Genomic DNA, 15,332 nt, shown 5'->3' with positions numbered 1-15,332 from the left:
TGCTAAACTTAATCCATGCATCATTTAATTTCATTTTCACAAGATGAGGTGGGTGTGCTTATTTCCATTTTATAAAGGAGGAAACCAAGGCTTGGAGAGGTGATATTAATTTGTGAAGTTTCTAAGAGGTGGAGCCTGGATTCAAGCTCAGGACTGTCTGACACCAGAGGGGAGTGCATAATGTCCTTTCTGTACCACCCCTGGGTATCTTCACTCCTGCCTGCAATGGCAGGCCCCATGATGCAATGCATTAATAGAACCAGTAAGTATATGACCTTGATGTGGGAGCATTTCCTTATATGGCAATGGGGGATGCTGGCATGCAGATGTGGCCCCGCCCCCTGCCTGAGACTATACAAGGGCAGTCTCCTACCAGCTGGTCCTCTGACTCTGTGAATTCCTCACTCAGTGTCTGTGCTGAGGTCTGCAGTGCCCAGACCTAGTGACTGCTGAACTCTGGATACAGAGGCTCCTCTGGCAGAAGGCTCCTCTGAGGCATTGATCCTCTCTCAGTCCTTTCTCTAGCTTGTTTCTTGGTTAGAGATCATGGTGATCCCAAGTGATAGGCCCTGTGCGCCACGGACCATGCCATTCATTGGTGCAGGGCCTCCCATGGAACATGCTAAGTGCATGATCTCAGGTCCGAAGCAGATTACATCTGTTGGTTCCTCCTTATCTTTCAGGGACATGCTTCCTAAAGGAAGTGAGTGGCAGAAACCAAGCAGGGATGCATCCCATGCCTCTCTCACGCTGAGGCACCTCTGTTGAACACCAGCAATGGGGGGAAAAGAAAAGGTAGCCAGCCAAACTCACACTGTCTTGCTCCTCCTGTCTTCAGCGTAATACTCCAGCAGTATCGGTCAGTTCCTCCCTCTACTAGGCTGTTTCTTGCCCCTGGTTCCTGTGCTCTGGCTTATGTAGTTTCCTTTGCCTGGAATGCCATCCTTACCCTACTGCTAACCCTTCTGTTTATCTTTCGCTCAGTTGTCACCCTCCAGGAAGTCTGGTTGAGTTCCTTGCTCTAGTCTCCCTAAAATACCCTGTCCATATCTCTACATTGCAATTGTAACACTGCTCTATAATGACCCTCTCTGGGTCTGTGTTCCCCACTAGTACAAGTCTTAAGACCATATATTTGCTTTATTCTCCTTTATCTGCCCAGGACCTTGTACCGTGCTGGCCAAAGATATGTAGGTGCTCAATAAGTAATGACACTTTACATCTAACATTTACCATGTGCCAGGCAGCACGTTAGGAGCTTACCCTGCATTTTGTCATTTAATCTTCACACCTCAAACACCAAAGCACTAACATTAATTCTGTTTTACAGATATGGAACCTGAGGCTTGAAAAGGTTAAGTTACTTGCCCAAAGTAACCCAGGTAGTAAGTGCTAGAACTAGGACTCAAAATCAAGGCGTTAGGACTCTATACTCTGAAATACTACAGGATACGCCGGCCTCTAATACTTAACGGAATTTAAGAATAAATGCTTTGGATGGGCTATATGTGCAGAAACTTAAATGTTTCTGGTGGTGAAAAAAAAGGGGTGAAATCAAGCCCAAAGATTCAAACTTGGAGACAAGGTAATGTCTTCTCTCTCAATCTCCGTTAATCAATTCTACAAATAGTATTTATTGTGTTGGACTTGTTGTGAACGCAGCACTGTGTTAAGAGCTGTGAGGAAGCATAGGTAGAAGAGTGGATGGTGTGTCTCCGGCCCCCAGGACTTGCCAGTGTGGTGGAAAGACACAGTGACACAGCAGAGAGAACAGTCTGAGGCAGAGTCTGGTGAGTAAGGTGGGGAGACAGGGATGCAGAGAGAAGGCCCGAGTGGAAAGGGGGGAGGTGGGCAGTCAGAAAGGAAATGGCAAAATACAGAGTGGTCTTCAATGAGAACAGGACTTCCTTGCTTGGACTTTTCTGTGGGTCTTGTCCAAAGCCCCCATAGAGACGGCCTGGAAGGTGCTTCCTGTGTGTGCTGAATTCCTACACTAATGCTCTTTATCTTAATTTTTATAGCTAAGAATGGAAGTTGAGGTTCCCTGGTTGGGCCAGGACAAGGAGAGAGGCTGCTCTCCAAGCCCCAGTGAGCTGCTTCTGTTGCCCTGTGTCCCCGTGACCTTCTGTGGCGTTTGGAGAAAGGCAGCTGTGTGAGTGTCCCCATAATGGAGTCTTGAGGGCTGCTGGCTTTTGAAAAACCTCACCTCTCCATTCTCTCCCTGGGGAAGCTAGGGGATAATTGGGTATTATGTGCAGCCTCTAAGACACAGGGCCCTTTCAGCAGGACTGTCCCCTGGGAGAGGCTGTATTTGTGTCGGCTGCAATTTTCCCTGGGTAGGTGAAAGGAGCAGGTCAGGCCCGGTGCTGCCTTTTCAGAGCTGGGAACCGTACCTGGGTTTGGGGACTGCGGTAACATTCACGGTGACACAAAGCTGGTAACAGTGGAGGCTGTGACAATGACCACATAGTGAAATCTTAGGACTAAACTACTTTCTTCTTCCTCTGGTGGAGGCTATGCAAAGAGCTAATATGCTTCTCCATCAACACTGCCTTTCCCTCTTGCAAAGTGGGTCGAACTTGACCTTGGCTTCTCCCTCCTAGCTACTTTGCTTCTCCTTCTTCCTCCAGACATCCAGCACCCTTGGTCTTTATCCCATCCCTCCTCTCTCAGAATCTACACTTAGAAAGAGTGTTGTCAAGTGCTGGCGAGGATGTGGAGAAAAGGGAATCCTGGTGCACTGTTGGTGGGATTGCAGATTGGTGCAGCCACTATGGAAATCAGCATGGAGGTACCTCAAAAATCTGAAAATGGAACTACCTTATGACCCAGCAATTCCACTCCTAGGTATCTGTCCAGAGAAATTCAAGATGCTAATTCAAAAAAATATGTGCACTCCTATGTTTATTGCAGCACTATACACAATAGCTAAGACATGGAAACAACTGAAATGCCCGTCGGTAGATGACTGGATTAAGAAACTGTGGTACATGTATACAATGGAGTATTACACAGCCATAAAGAAGAAAGAAATCTTACCATTTGCAACAACATGGATAGACCTAGAGAACATTATGTTAAGTGAAATAAGTTAGACAGAGAAAGACAAATACCATATGATCTCACTTCTATGTGGAATCTAAAGAAAATAAGTGAATGAACTAATCGGAAACAGTCTCGAGACATAGAGGAAAAACTGAGGGTTGTTAGATGGGAGGTGGGGTGGGGATAAGGGGGAAGGTGAGGGGATTAGAAAGCACAATCGGTAACCACAAGATTGCCACGGGGATACGAAAGTCAATTTGGGGAGTGTAATCAATAATGTTGTAAAGATTTTGTAGGGTATCCGATGGACACGTGTCCCATTTGGGAGACCACCTCAGGGATGATGTAGATGCCTGATCACTGCACTGTACACCTGAAGCTGAAGCTGAACAATAATGAATGTCAACTATAAATATATATACACATATATATGTATATAGTTACAAGAAGCAGAGTACAGCATTAGGAATAGAGACAGTGGAAATGTAATGGCTGTGTGCGGTCAGAGGGATAGTGGATGGGGGGAGGGGGGTTGTCACTGTGTGAGGGATAATGATATAAATGATAAATGTCTAACTATTACATTGTTTTGTGCACCTGAAACTAATTAAACAAAAAGTGTTGTCACCCAGCATTTATAGGTGTGGAGCAGAAGAAAGTTCTGAACAGGAACTTTCAAGGGGCTGAGGTTCTAGTGCTAGCTTGGCTACTAGCGGGCTTCGTGAACTTGGGCAAGTCATGTCCCACTTCTCTGGTCCTGTCTCCTCGTGAATAGGGTCATGGAGCAGGGGCAGGGAGGGACTAGATCAGTGGTTCTCTACCCAGGCTGTACACTGGAACCATCTATGGTTGCTTTGTGAAAATATTACTGTTCAGGATCCACTACAGACCAGTTAAATCAGAATATTTGGGGGCAGAGCTGAGGCATCAGTGTCTTAAAAGCTCCCCAGGGCATTCTAAGGTGAGGCCAGACCGGAGAACCTCAAATCTGATGACTTCTAAGATTGTCATTACAGACGATTCTTAGGTTATCGATCCCTGGCTTAGCCTGGTATAGCTTATGTACAACGGTGGAATTAAAATACTGATTATTAACATATCTGTGAGGGCATGAATTTTATCTGTTGCTGTGCTTGTATTAATCAGTGCCTAGCTCAGGGCTGGGCACACAGACATGTTTGATACATGCTTATTTATTTGACTTCATTGTAGCCCCCAAATGGGAGTCCATATTCTGGACAGGATAATCTAAATCTCCTAATAGAACATTCATTTATTCATCAAATACTTATTGAGTCCTTAATATGTATTGGGCACTTGTTATGGACTGAATGCTTGTGTTCCCCTCCGCCAAATTCCGATGTGGAAGCCCTAACCTATAATGTGATGGCATTAGGAGATGGAGTCCTTTGGGAGACTCTTAGAGTTAGATGAGGTCCTGAGGGTGGCACTATGATATGAGATTAGATCCCTTATAAGAAGAGACACCAGAGAGCTTGTTCTCTCCCTCCCTCTCTGCGAATGCACAAAAAGGAGCTCATGGGAGCACACAGTGAGATGGGGGCCTCCTACAAGCCAGGAGAAGAGGCCTCAGAATTAAATTTACCTTGCCAGCACCTTGATCTTGAACTTCCCCCCAGCCTCCAGAACCATGAGAAAATAAATTTCTGTAGCTTAAGCCACCCAGGCTATGGTATTTTGTTCTGGAAGCCTGAACTGACTGACAGCACTCTACCACCCTAGGGAAACGAAGGGACTCTTGTTACTAACTGCGGGTTTGTCACCCCCTTCCTTCAACCGAGGAATCCAATAGCCCAAACCTCTCATAGACAGGGATTGTATTGTGTATTTCCTTTGATTCTTCATGAAACCTAGCATTTCTTTGCATATATGAGGCAGGCCCTCAATAAAGACTTTTGAAGGACTGAATAAGTTTAAGGGTTTATTGAGCACTTATTAAATCCTCATAGTCTTATGCTATATGTTGTGAGGCATATGAGAAAAAGAATAGACATGGTCCTTATCCTTAGGTTGTTTAATTCTCATAGGGGAGTAGATCAGACCACCTTTTGCACTCCTGCAGACCTCATCTATGCCTCATTGCCTCTCACTCTTACTGATCTCAGGGACTTTGACCAGCTTCCTATGGGACCAACCTAAGTGTGTCACCTCAGACTATTCCCAGCAACCAGTGCCACCCTTAGATCCAGGCAAGCAGGACCCAAGCCTCTGATTCGGGCCTCAGAGACTGCCTATTCCTCCCCACTCCTGTGAAATTTTCTAAGTAATCCTAAACCTGTATTGCAACCTGCATGGGCCTGAGGCCCGATTCCTACCATGGTACACACACACACACGCACGCACGCACGCACGCACGCACCGTGCATCTGATTGGTTCCAATAAGGCAGTCCACTGGGGATGGCCCTTTTTCATCTCCTCCAAAGACTTTCAGGATCCTTGCTTTTCAATGCCAATGGGCCCTTCTGATTGATGTGGTGACATCATGCTCTCCCAGGGCACTTGGAAGGAAGACTCGCTGAATGAGGGATGGACCTTCCTTTGGAAATTATTCCACTCTTCCTACTTTCCCCACAGGCCTCTCACCTATTCTCCCCTTTGATGTTGACGTATGGAAGGCAGGGGTGAAATCAACATGGACAGAGATTACATTCTGGAGGCAGAGATTCGGGCCAAAGAGTTCAAGGGAAGATATGGTTGGAAGGCATGCTGTTCTGTTTACATTGCACAACTTTAGAAGAGTAAGTTTAACATGCATGTCCAGAAAATAAGTTATCGTTCACATTTTCCTGCACACGCTGAGTAAGATTTGAATTTGTGGTCATCGCAATAAAGCACTTTAGCAACCTTCAAGAGTCCTTGGAAGCCAGAATTCACAGGTAGCTGCATGGGGCAGCACTATGAGTAATGAATGAGGTAACCAGCCTTAAATACAAGGTATCAGGGAACCGCAGAAGCAGGATCTATATTGTTCCCACACAAACATGTGCCAAAGAGTCGTGACATTGTGTAAGAACAGTGTTGCTACCTTTTCCTCAGGATGATGACGAGGCCGCAATAATGCACTGACAGTAAGAACAGGAAAAGATACTTCATGGTCCTGAACAGGAAGAGATGGTGCCTGGACACTACGAAAATCTCCACAGGTATTGGTGAGACAATAAACAAACATGTAAGTACCGATCCTCTCCCCATTATTCTAAATTCTCATCAGCAAATCTCTGTAGCTCATGTAGGCCTCTGAAATGTATAATCAATTTTCAAATCAAATTGTTTATATAGATGGCACCCTAACAAAACAATGAAATCTTTGCAAGGCCCAGTATGCCCTAAAGACAGCCCTGCTCATATGTCCTCCTCCATATTGCTCTGACACTGCCACATGGGATGTATGGGGACCCACCTGGTGCACATGCATACACAGTTAGGAGGTGTGGGCAAGTTAGCACCCCCCATGGAACAAAAATGACCAATGGTGGCTAGGATCCAGTCACCACATGCTTTCTTCTTTCTTTCCCCAGAGGGATGATCCTGAATATGTTTCGAATGGTTTTCCAAATGGACTCATGGATCCAGGCAACGAACACCCATAAAAATGAGCAAATCCATACAACATCCCTCTGGCTTTGCTTTTCCTCCTGTCCTTCTCTTTTATTCCCCGGGATCACATTATCCAATAAGATTCCTGCACATAAGCCTTTGTCTCAGGCTCTGCTTTCTGGGGACCCAGGCTAAAACAGGGAGACAAAACATATACACCTAAACAATAGAACAGAATATAAAGAAGTGTCTAACAAGGGCATAACTGTTTGTTTGAATCTGTGAAGCAATGATTTTCAATTTGGAACTAGTGCATCAAACTGATGTCGGGATCTTTGTTGAAGCACACTTGCCCTCTGGATCTGATATATGCCTCGTAGCCAGACTCCCTGCTACAGGGAGCTGCCATTTGTGTGGGAGTGGGTTGGACAAATCTTTCTGAGGTGAATTTCCAGAAGAATGGGGTCATTTTCTAATGTGAGGGAGGGACCACTGCTATGTAACACAGGGTTTCAGAAAACATACAGATCTGTCATAATAATAACCAAATTCATTGGGGTGTTAAAAAAAAAAAGGTTTTGTAGAGGAGATAAGGTTTATATTAGTTTGCTAGGGCTTCCATTGAAAAGTTCTATAGACAAAGTGGTTTAAACAACAGAAATTTATTTCTCACAGTCTGGAGGCTGGAAGTCAAAGATGAAGGTGTCTGCAGGGTTGGTTTCTTCTGAAGCCTCTCTCCTCGACTTGTCTTCCAATGTCTTCTTCCTGTGTCTTCCCTCTGTGTGTGTCTGTGTCCCGATCTCTTCTTATAAGGACCCCTGTCCTACTGGCTTAGGGCCCACCCTAGTGACCTCATTTTCCCTTCATTACCTCTTTAAAAAGCTCTTTCTCCAACTACGGTCACATTCTGAGGCCCTAGGGGTTAGGACTTCAACTTAGGAATTTGGGGGAACACAACTCAGCCCAGAACAGAGTTTTACCCTTGAAATGTGAGCTGCATGAGTCAGGCAAAGGATAAAGACTCCCCGCACCTGTGGTGAATTGAGAGGCCCTCATGGAGATGAAACTTCTTTTCTTCCTTCTTTGGTGAGACACGTGCAGAGCAATCACTCTCGTTGACCTTAGGAGGGTGAATGGCCTCTGAGACAGGGCGATGCTTTGTCTCCCCAGTTAGATTTTTGTGCTGTGCTGATCTGGACTCCCTCTGAGCCTTCACGTACCACTCCTGAAGTACACTTTTATGCTTCAGAATCCGGAGGAGAAGCTACCACTTGAGTAATGCAGGTCCTGAAGACAATCCAGTGTGTGCATTTTGGGGGATGACTCTGGGTCATCCCAGCCTGACTCGAGAGCGAATTGAGTTGTGGTCCGAGAGTATGTAAAGGAGGAAAACCTAACGGGAGGAGGTCTCAGGACCAGGCCAGGAGACATACCTGGAATTGAAGATCCAGCCTGGCAATTGCCACTTCACCCTGGATCGTGGGTTGAGCTGCCTCTCAGTAATTTCCCAGGACCTATGGAGTTGGAGGCGAGGACTTGAGATCTCATTCTCTGGGGACTCTGTCGGGGACATGCCGCTATACCCAAAGCGGAAGGGAAGACAGCACCCTGGTTACAATACCGTCACTCCCCTACGTGCACGTTCCCCACTTTAATGGGCCGTGATTGCGTCCTTATTGAGGCACGCCCCCTCTCTCCCCTGCCTCTCCTGCCCCCCTCCTCCCTCGCCCTCGTCCCAGTCAACTTCCTGGTTTTAGCCAACGTGTGACATGTGGCACAACAAACTTTCTGCAATGGCTTCCAGGAAGGATGGAGTCATTTTCCTACGTGAGTGAGCAGCACTGCCTTCCCGTCAGACCCAGCGCTGACAGCCTTTTGTCTGTTGCTTACGTTTCTGCCAAGCTTTTGCCACGTCTTGCTGGGTCTGATGAACAAATCTGGGCCCACGTTTCTGTTTCTGACCAATGGAGAACGAGCTGACTGCCAGCGAGGAGGGTGATGCTTCCTGCCAATGGTGGGGGTGGCAGAGGCAGAGAATTCTCCAGCTGGGCAGTTTGGACTGGCGCAGAGCGTCACACTGGGCCAGCTGCAGGTGTTCCAGATGGCCAGCCTCGAGTCTGTTTGTTTCCGTTGCCAGCTTTTGTTTATGTCCCACCATCACCACTATCCCCATCAAGTGCACACTGAGTGCTCTGGCACACCTGGAACTGCAGCAGGAGGCTCCTTGATGGAGGTAGCATTTTCAGGCACATTTCTCTTAAAAGGAAGACAGATGAGAGTACTTTATTGCGGAAAGCATTGCAGGCCAAAGGGAATTGGACTATATAATGTCTGTTGACAGCATCTGGGTATGTCAATTGGGAACTCAATATTCTAGAAAATAGGAATGTTTTTATAACCACAGCCTAGCTGAAAGAAAGAGTAACCCAGACAAATCTCGACTGGATGCTTACAGTTCCTAGAAATCATTAGTTGGTTACAATATCAAGTGCCATATGTTTCATTTATATGAAGTTCAAGAACAGGCAAAGCTAATTGAGGTGAGAAAAGTCAGAAGAGTGATTACCCATGGGAAGAGCTGACTAGGAAGGGACAGGAAAGAACCTTCTGAAGTAGGGGAAATGGTGTACATCTTAACCTGGGTGGTGGTTACATAGGTGTATTCATATGTGAAAATTCATGGAGATACAGCTATATATACATTTCCAATTAGTGCACTCATGTACTCAGATACATTTATAATTAGTGCACGTATGTATGTGTGGTAAACCTCAATACGAAAAGTACTGCACTAGATACTTAGGATACACGTTCTTGTAACAGAGACAGACAACCAGGCAATTATAACATGGTGTATTAAGTACAGTTGGCAGGAACTACCCCGTTGCCTGTCCCTATCCCTTTTCTCCTTCAGTAGTAACAGAATCCTGACTCGTAGCTGGGAACATTGTTACCAGGGTAAAGATTCTATCTCCCAGGCTTCTTTACCAATGTGTGGCCCCTGGCTTAGCTTCCGGCCGATGTGATGCGAGTGGAAATGCTGTGTGGGACATGTGGGAAGGCTGCTTACAGGGAAGGCCGCCTTTGGTACTTTGGCCCCTCCTGATGTCTGCAATGTGGTTCAGAAGGCTTCACTTCCAACCGCCGTTTTGGATCATGTGGTGACCTTGAGGATGGAAATCATGCAGTGAGGATGTTGGAACAGAAAGAGGAGAGAGTGGGTAACTCTATGGAGCTGCTATGCCAGCCTCAGACTGCCTGCCTTCAGATGTTGTTTTTTTTTTTTAATTTATTTTTTTTTTATTGGGGAACAACAGTGTGTTTTTCCAGGGCCCATCCGATCCAGGTCGAGTCGTTGTGGAGGGCACAGCTCAGCTCTAAGTCCAGTTGCCGTTTTCAATCTAGTTGCAGGTGGCAGCCCACCATCCCACGTGGGAATTGAACCCACAATCTTGTTAAAGAGTTTGAGCTCTAACAACTGAGTCATCCGGCCGCCCAGCAGGCCCCTCAACTGCAGCTCAGTGGCAGCTCAGCTCAAGTTGCTGTCTTCAGTTTAATTGTGGAGAGCGCAGCGCACTGGCCCATGTGGGAATCGAACCGGCAACGCTGTTGTTAAGAGCTCGAGCTCTAACCAACGGAGCTAACCAGCCGCCCCAGGTGGTTTTCTATATGAATGAGTAAACCTATGTGTATTTAAGTCGCCGTGTTCCAGGTTTCTGTTACTAAGGTCTCTACAACCTAAGTAAGCACAAGGTAGGGTAAAGGTAAAGCCAGGTGCCATGGGAGACATACTAAGGCTCTATCTCAGTGTGGATGGCAGGTTGTCATTGGAGATAATTCTCAGACAAGGTGCCACTTGCGCTGAGTCTTGAAGGATACGTAAGATTTGGCCAAGTGATATAATGAATTTCTTAAATGCTTTTATGAGAGTCCCATCTGGGTAGGAAAATCTGGTAAGGGTTGTTCAAATCCAGCCAGAGACACTCTGCCTTCAAGGAGTTAATTATCTGATCTGCCTCTTAGATATGTAGTAACTAGCAGTGTCTCGCTTAAGAGTTTATGTGAACATTTGTTGGTAAAATCAGTGAGTGAAGCTTTATTTCTTTGTTTGATTTGGAATATATCCCTAATAAAAATAAAAGCTCTATTTTATGCTCAACTATCATTTCTTCCTTTGTAAACTCAAAGCTTTATGGTGAAAGACATGCATGACCTCTATTCTAAAAATTGCAAAACATCACTGAGATATATTAAAGAAGACCTAAATAAATGTATTGGGATGTTCAATATAGTTAAGATATTCATTTCCCTCAAACCGAGACCTTTCCTCATTTTCTAATATGATCGTTGAATGCTGTCATTTTCCTGTAAGTGCTGCTTTAGGTGCATTCCACAAATTTGACGTATATTTTCATTCTATTCAAAATATTTTTTAATTCCCATGTGACTTCTTTGACTCATGGGTTACTACTGGAAAGCATGGTACATTGTCGATACTTGGGGATTGTCCAGATGTCTTTCTGTTATCTATTTCTAGTATAAATTCCATGATGGTCTGAGGTCATACTTTCTATGATTTCAATTATTTTAAATTAGTTGAAGTTTGTTTTATGGGCTGTTTTGGTGAATAGTCGACTTGCACTTGTAAAGAATGTGTATTCTGATGTCATTGCTTGGAATGTTGCAGAAATCCAATTAGGTCAAGATGGTTGATAGTGTCCTGCAGGTCTCCTTGTTCTATGGATTACCCTGATTACCATGGGCTAAGGGAGGGGGCTGGGGTGCCAGAAAGATTTTCCTCCAGGTTTCTTCTCTGCCCTCAGCTTCCCTGGGCGCCTGCACCACAGAGAGTCTCTCCCCATTCCGTCGCCCCTTCCCCAGTGGCAGATACTTGCTTGTTATCTGGTGAGTGTGGAGGCCTGGGAGTGGGGTTCTCTGTTGTTCTGATCCAGGCCCAGCCTTGGGCAGGCACTGGTCCGTGTCTTGGAAGTGTTTTTTTTTTTTTTAAATGATCCTGACCTTCTTCCAATAATCCGAGATCTAACTAGAGCCCAGGACGGTATCCTTCCCCTCCTCTAGGAGTAGAGATTTGTTTTTCCTCTTCCCTTCCTCCAGCAGCATGTGTCCTCCTTCATCTATGTCTTAGAGACCACAGGGTTGCTGCCCTTCCCCCAAAGGCTGAAGGCCTTTCATGGGGAAGAAAGATGTGGGTGTGGTCTTCTGTCTTTCCTATAGCTGTGTCCACTCCCCTCTTCCAACTGTGGGGGAAGGTTTCCCCTTGTCTCCCATACTGCCTCCAATCTTTGCCCAGTGCCTGGTGGAGGTGATGGAGAAGAGGTGCTGCCGTGTGTGTGCAGCTCCCAGGGGCTCTGTGCTGTCACGCTAGCCCACACTCGGCCTCTCTGATTCTTCAAACATTTTAGCTGGACGCTTCTTGCTGATTTGGATGGCGGCCCTGTCTTCTCCTTTGCTCTGTTACAGGTGAGCCGTGCTCACATCCTGTCTGTCTTTAGAGGAGTCTGTCTTTCCTTTGATTTCACGCTAATCGTGCGGCCCTGTGACATCAGTTTTTCCCCGGGCTCAAGAGAAGTTATGATTAGGTAGATTTTTATTGGCTTTTTCTTTTAGTTAAGACAGGAGTGGCACTATTTTCAGCTTTCTAGTACCTTCTAGGTGGAAGCCAGAAGTCCAAACATATTTTTAGAGGATTCATTTTTTTTTTTTATCCTGAATCACGTTGGGTTATTTTCAAAAAGCATATTTATCTTCTATGGCTAAAAACTCAGTACCCTAAAAATGATTCTCAAGAATATGCGCCTAACAGTCTGTGGGATGTTCCAAAAGCACAATTTCAAACATGTGTTTAGTAATGAACACTATCTGATAGCTCTGTAATCTTTCAAGATGAGTATTCCCAGCGAGGATACTTATTTGAGTGTTCAAGTTCTAATTGTTCTTTACAGTCTCATTATGGTGTGGTTATAGGAAAACTGAAACATAGTGTCCCCTAGATCTGGGTAACCTTAATTAACTTCTCTGAGCCTCAGTTTTCTCATCTGTCAAATGGGGATAATAAAAATCCCCACACCATAGGATCACAGTGAGTATATAAAGAACTGAGTTCAGTTTAACAGTAAGTACTGAGCAAATATTATATTTATTATTGTGTCACATGCTGTTGAGTTGGCTCTGATCCTGGTGACCCTGTGATGGAGTGACGTCCACAATGTCCTGTCCTCAACAGCCCTGCTCAGCTGCTGTAGACTTGTGCCGGTGGCTTCTTTTATGGAGTCATGACATCTCATGTTTGGTCATCCTCTTTTCCTGCTGCCTTCTATTTTTCCCAGCATTATGTCTTTTCCAGAGAACCCTGCCTTCTTATGATGTGATCAAAGTAGGACAGCTTCAATTTTGTCATTTTTGCCTCCAGAGATTTTCAGACTTAATTTGCTCTGGGACCCACTTGTCGGTCTTTCTGGTGGTCCAGGGTATCCGTAGAACTCTCCTGAAATACCATATTTCAAATGAATCAATTCTTTTTCTATCAGCCTTCTTCACTGTCCAACTTTCACCTCCGTACATAGTAACTGGGAATAGCCTTGGTCTCTAATGACATCTTTGCTCTTGATGATCTTTCTAACTCTTCTATTGCTCTCCTTCCGAGTCTCAGCCTTCTCTTGATTTCTTCTTGTTTATTATTATGTGCCACTAAACACATAAATGCTTATCATTTTGCTTGAGAGCAATGACCATACATTACATGGCCCTTGTGAAATCATTAATGACATCCCTCTTCACTTTCAAGTGTCCTGGTTTGAACAGTAAATTATATATCACCTCACCAAGATCACACGGCAAATAAGTCGGGGCAGCCAGTAATTGAACCCCAGTCACTCTGAGTCAGAACTGTGGGAATCACAAGGTTAAAAGTAAGAAGACTCTCTAGGGTAGAAGCCAGGACTTCTCTTTTCTCTCCAGCCTTCTGCACAGGCTTCATTCCAGGATGTTCCCCAGACCAGGAATAAAGCATCCAGTATATTCTGTATGCAGAAGGTCTCCCTCTCTTCTTATCGACTTCCTGTCCTGTTTTGTCTTGTTTTCCTTGTACTTTCTAATCTGAATAGTTCTCATTTTGATCCTTTCACAAAATTCTCATTTAGGATTTCACAATTAAGCATTTAAAGGCAATTTTGCTTCAGTTTAAAATAGTTCCTTGAACCTTAAAAAAACAAAACACCTTAACGTCTGTTTAATGCATTTTCACCTAGAAACTTCAGATCAATGGAGGGACTCCAGGGACATAGGGAGCAACTCCTCTGGAGGTAAGGAAAGACAGGTAGTTGACATCTCTTCAGTGTCATCTCTCCGTCTCTTGGTAACAAAATGGGGATCTTCCTTTTGGTAGGCACATCCGTCCTCTCTGAGGAATGGAGCTGTGACTCAGACCCCGTCAATGAGTGACTGCAAGGACCTAGGAGATGGGCCTGGGACACCGCCTGAGCCTGTGGGAGTCATTCCAGGCCTTTCCTTAAGCTGTGGAGGTAGAGACGTTCTCTTTCTGTCCGGGGTTTAAATGGGGGAGAGTGGGAGCCTGGAGCTTCTTGTGGTCATTTCTTCTACCTCACAGGAATATGGGAGAAGGATGCCATCCTAGAGGAAATGAGAGCCAAAAATGGAGAAACATTCCTGATGAGTTATGTTTCTGCCTCCCTTGTAGCTGAAAGAGTCCAGATTACTTCAAAGAAGACTCTAGGGAATGTAGTAACCGGAGAGGGAGTATCTGGATTTGCCTGATGGGTATTGTCCCCCAAAAATCTATTAGTAACCCTACCTGCTGTTCACAGAATGCCTGCTGCGGTAGACTGATTGCTCTGTTGGTAACCTCCCTATATCTCACCTTCTCAAGGTGTCTTTTGCAGCATCTCCTAACAGGAAGTGGATCCTATTTCCCTACTTCTTGAATCTGGGCTGGTTTACGACTTACTTTGAAGAATAGGACAGAAGGGAAGTGTGCCAGTTGCAAGCCTAGGTCACGACCACGGGAAAAAGCCCAGGCTGGCCTCCTGGAGGATCAGAGGCCATGTGGAGGAAATCCGCAGCTCTCCAGACCATGGCCAGTGAACTCATGTAAGCAGAGCCACTTAGCCACCCCGCCACTGATGGTAGGTGCATGAGGGAGCCCAGCAAAAAGCAGAAGAACAAACCACCCAAGTGAGCCTACTCTAAGTTACTGGTTGCGGAATTGGCTAAATGAATGCTGGTTGTCTTAAGCAACCAAGTGTTGGGATGATCTGTTTCCTAGCTGTTAGATTACTGGTACGCTTATTATGACTGAAGGCCTTTATAAGCATTAGTCATGCACACTAGCTTTGGAGACAGACAAATCTGATTTTGAGTCCTGGCTCTATAACTTACTAGCTGTGTGACCTTGGGCAAGTTTTTTAAACTGTCTCTTCAGATTTCTCATGTGTAAAATGGATATTATAATAATAGTACTTCTAGAGTTTTAAGATAAATGGGATGATACGTGTGGTACTTGGCACAGTGTCTGTGGCACACAATCCATCTTTATATGCACGATCTGCCTTAGGAGGTAGCAGCTGTTATACCCATTTCCAGACGAGGAGACTGAAGCTCAGAAGGCTAACTTGATGGTAACAGCGACCAAATATGGAGGGTCCACTATGCCCAGAAATTTTCCTAAGCTACATCTTCCACAATTGGAGGC

The 15,332-nt window shown here is 45.3% G+C and overlaps 1 long non-coding RNA gene across 1 annotated transcript in view; it reads left to right on the top strand.

Annotated features, from left to right (window-relative positions):
* Positions 1 to 15,118, top strand: part of LOC117011728 (uncharacterized) — a 28,681-nt gene extending 13,563 nt beyond the window's left edge. The window contains exons 3-7 of the long non-coding RNA XR_004421056.1: positions 5,642 to 5,805; positions 6,104 to 6,236; positions 13,873 to 13,926; positions 14,010 to 14,145; positions 14,511 to 15,118. This is a non-coding gene — a long non-coding RNA (uncharacterized LOC117011728). The remainder of the gene's footprint in view (positions 1 to 5,641; positions 5,806 to 6,103; positions 6,237 to 13,872; positions 13,927 to 14,009; positions 14,146 to 14,510) is intronic.
* Positions 15,119 to 15,332: the final 214 nt, after the last annotated feature.

Source organism: Rhinolophus ferrumequinum, chromosome 19 (assembly GCF_004115265.2).
Source record: "Rhinolophus ferrumequinum isolate MPI-CBG mRhiFer1 chromosome 19, mRhiFer1_v1.p, whole genome shotgun sequence".
NCBI classification, from domain to species: domain Eukaryota; kingdom Metazoa; phylum Chordata; class Mammalia; order Chiroptera; family Rhinolophidae; genus Rhinolophus; species Rhinolophus ferrumequinum.
The sequence above is the reverse complement of the archived record's forward strand: the minus strand, read 5'-3'. Positions and strand labels throughout refer to the sequence as shown.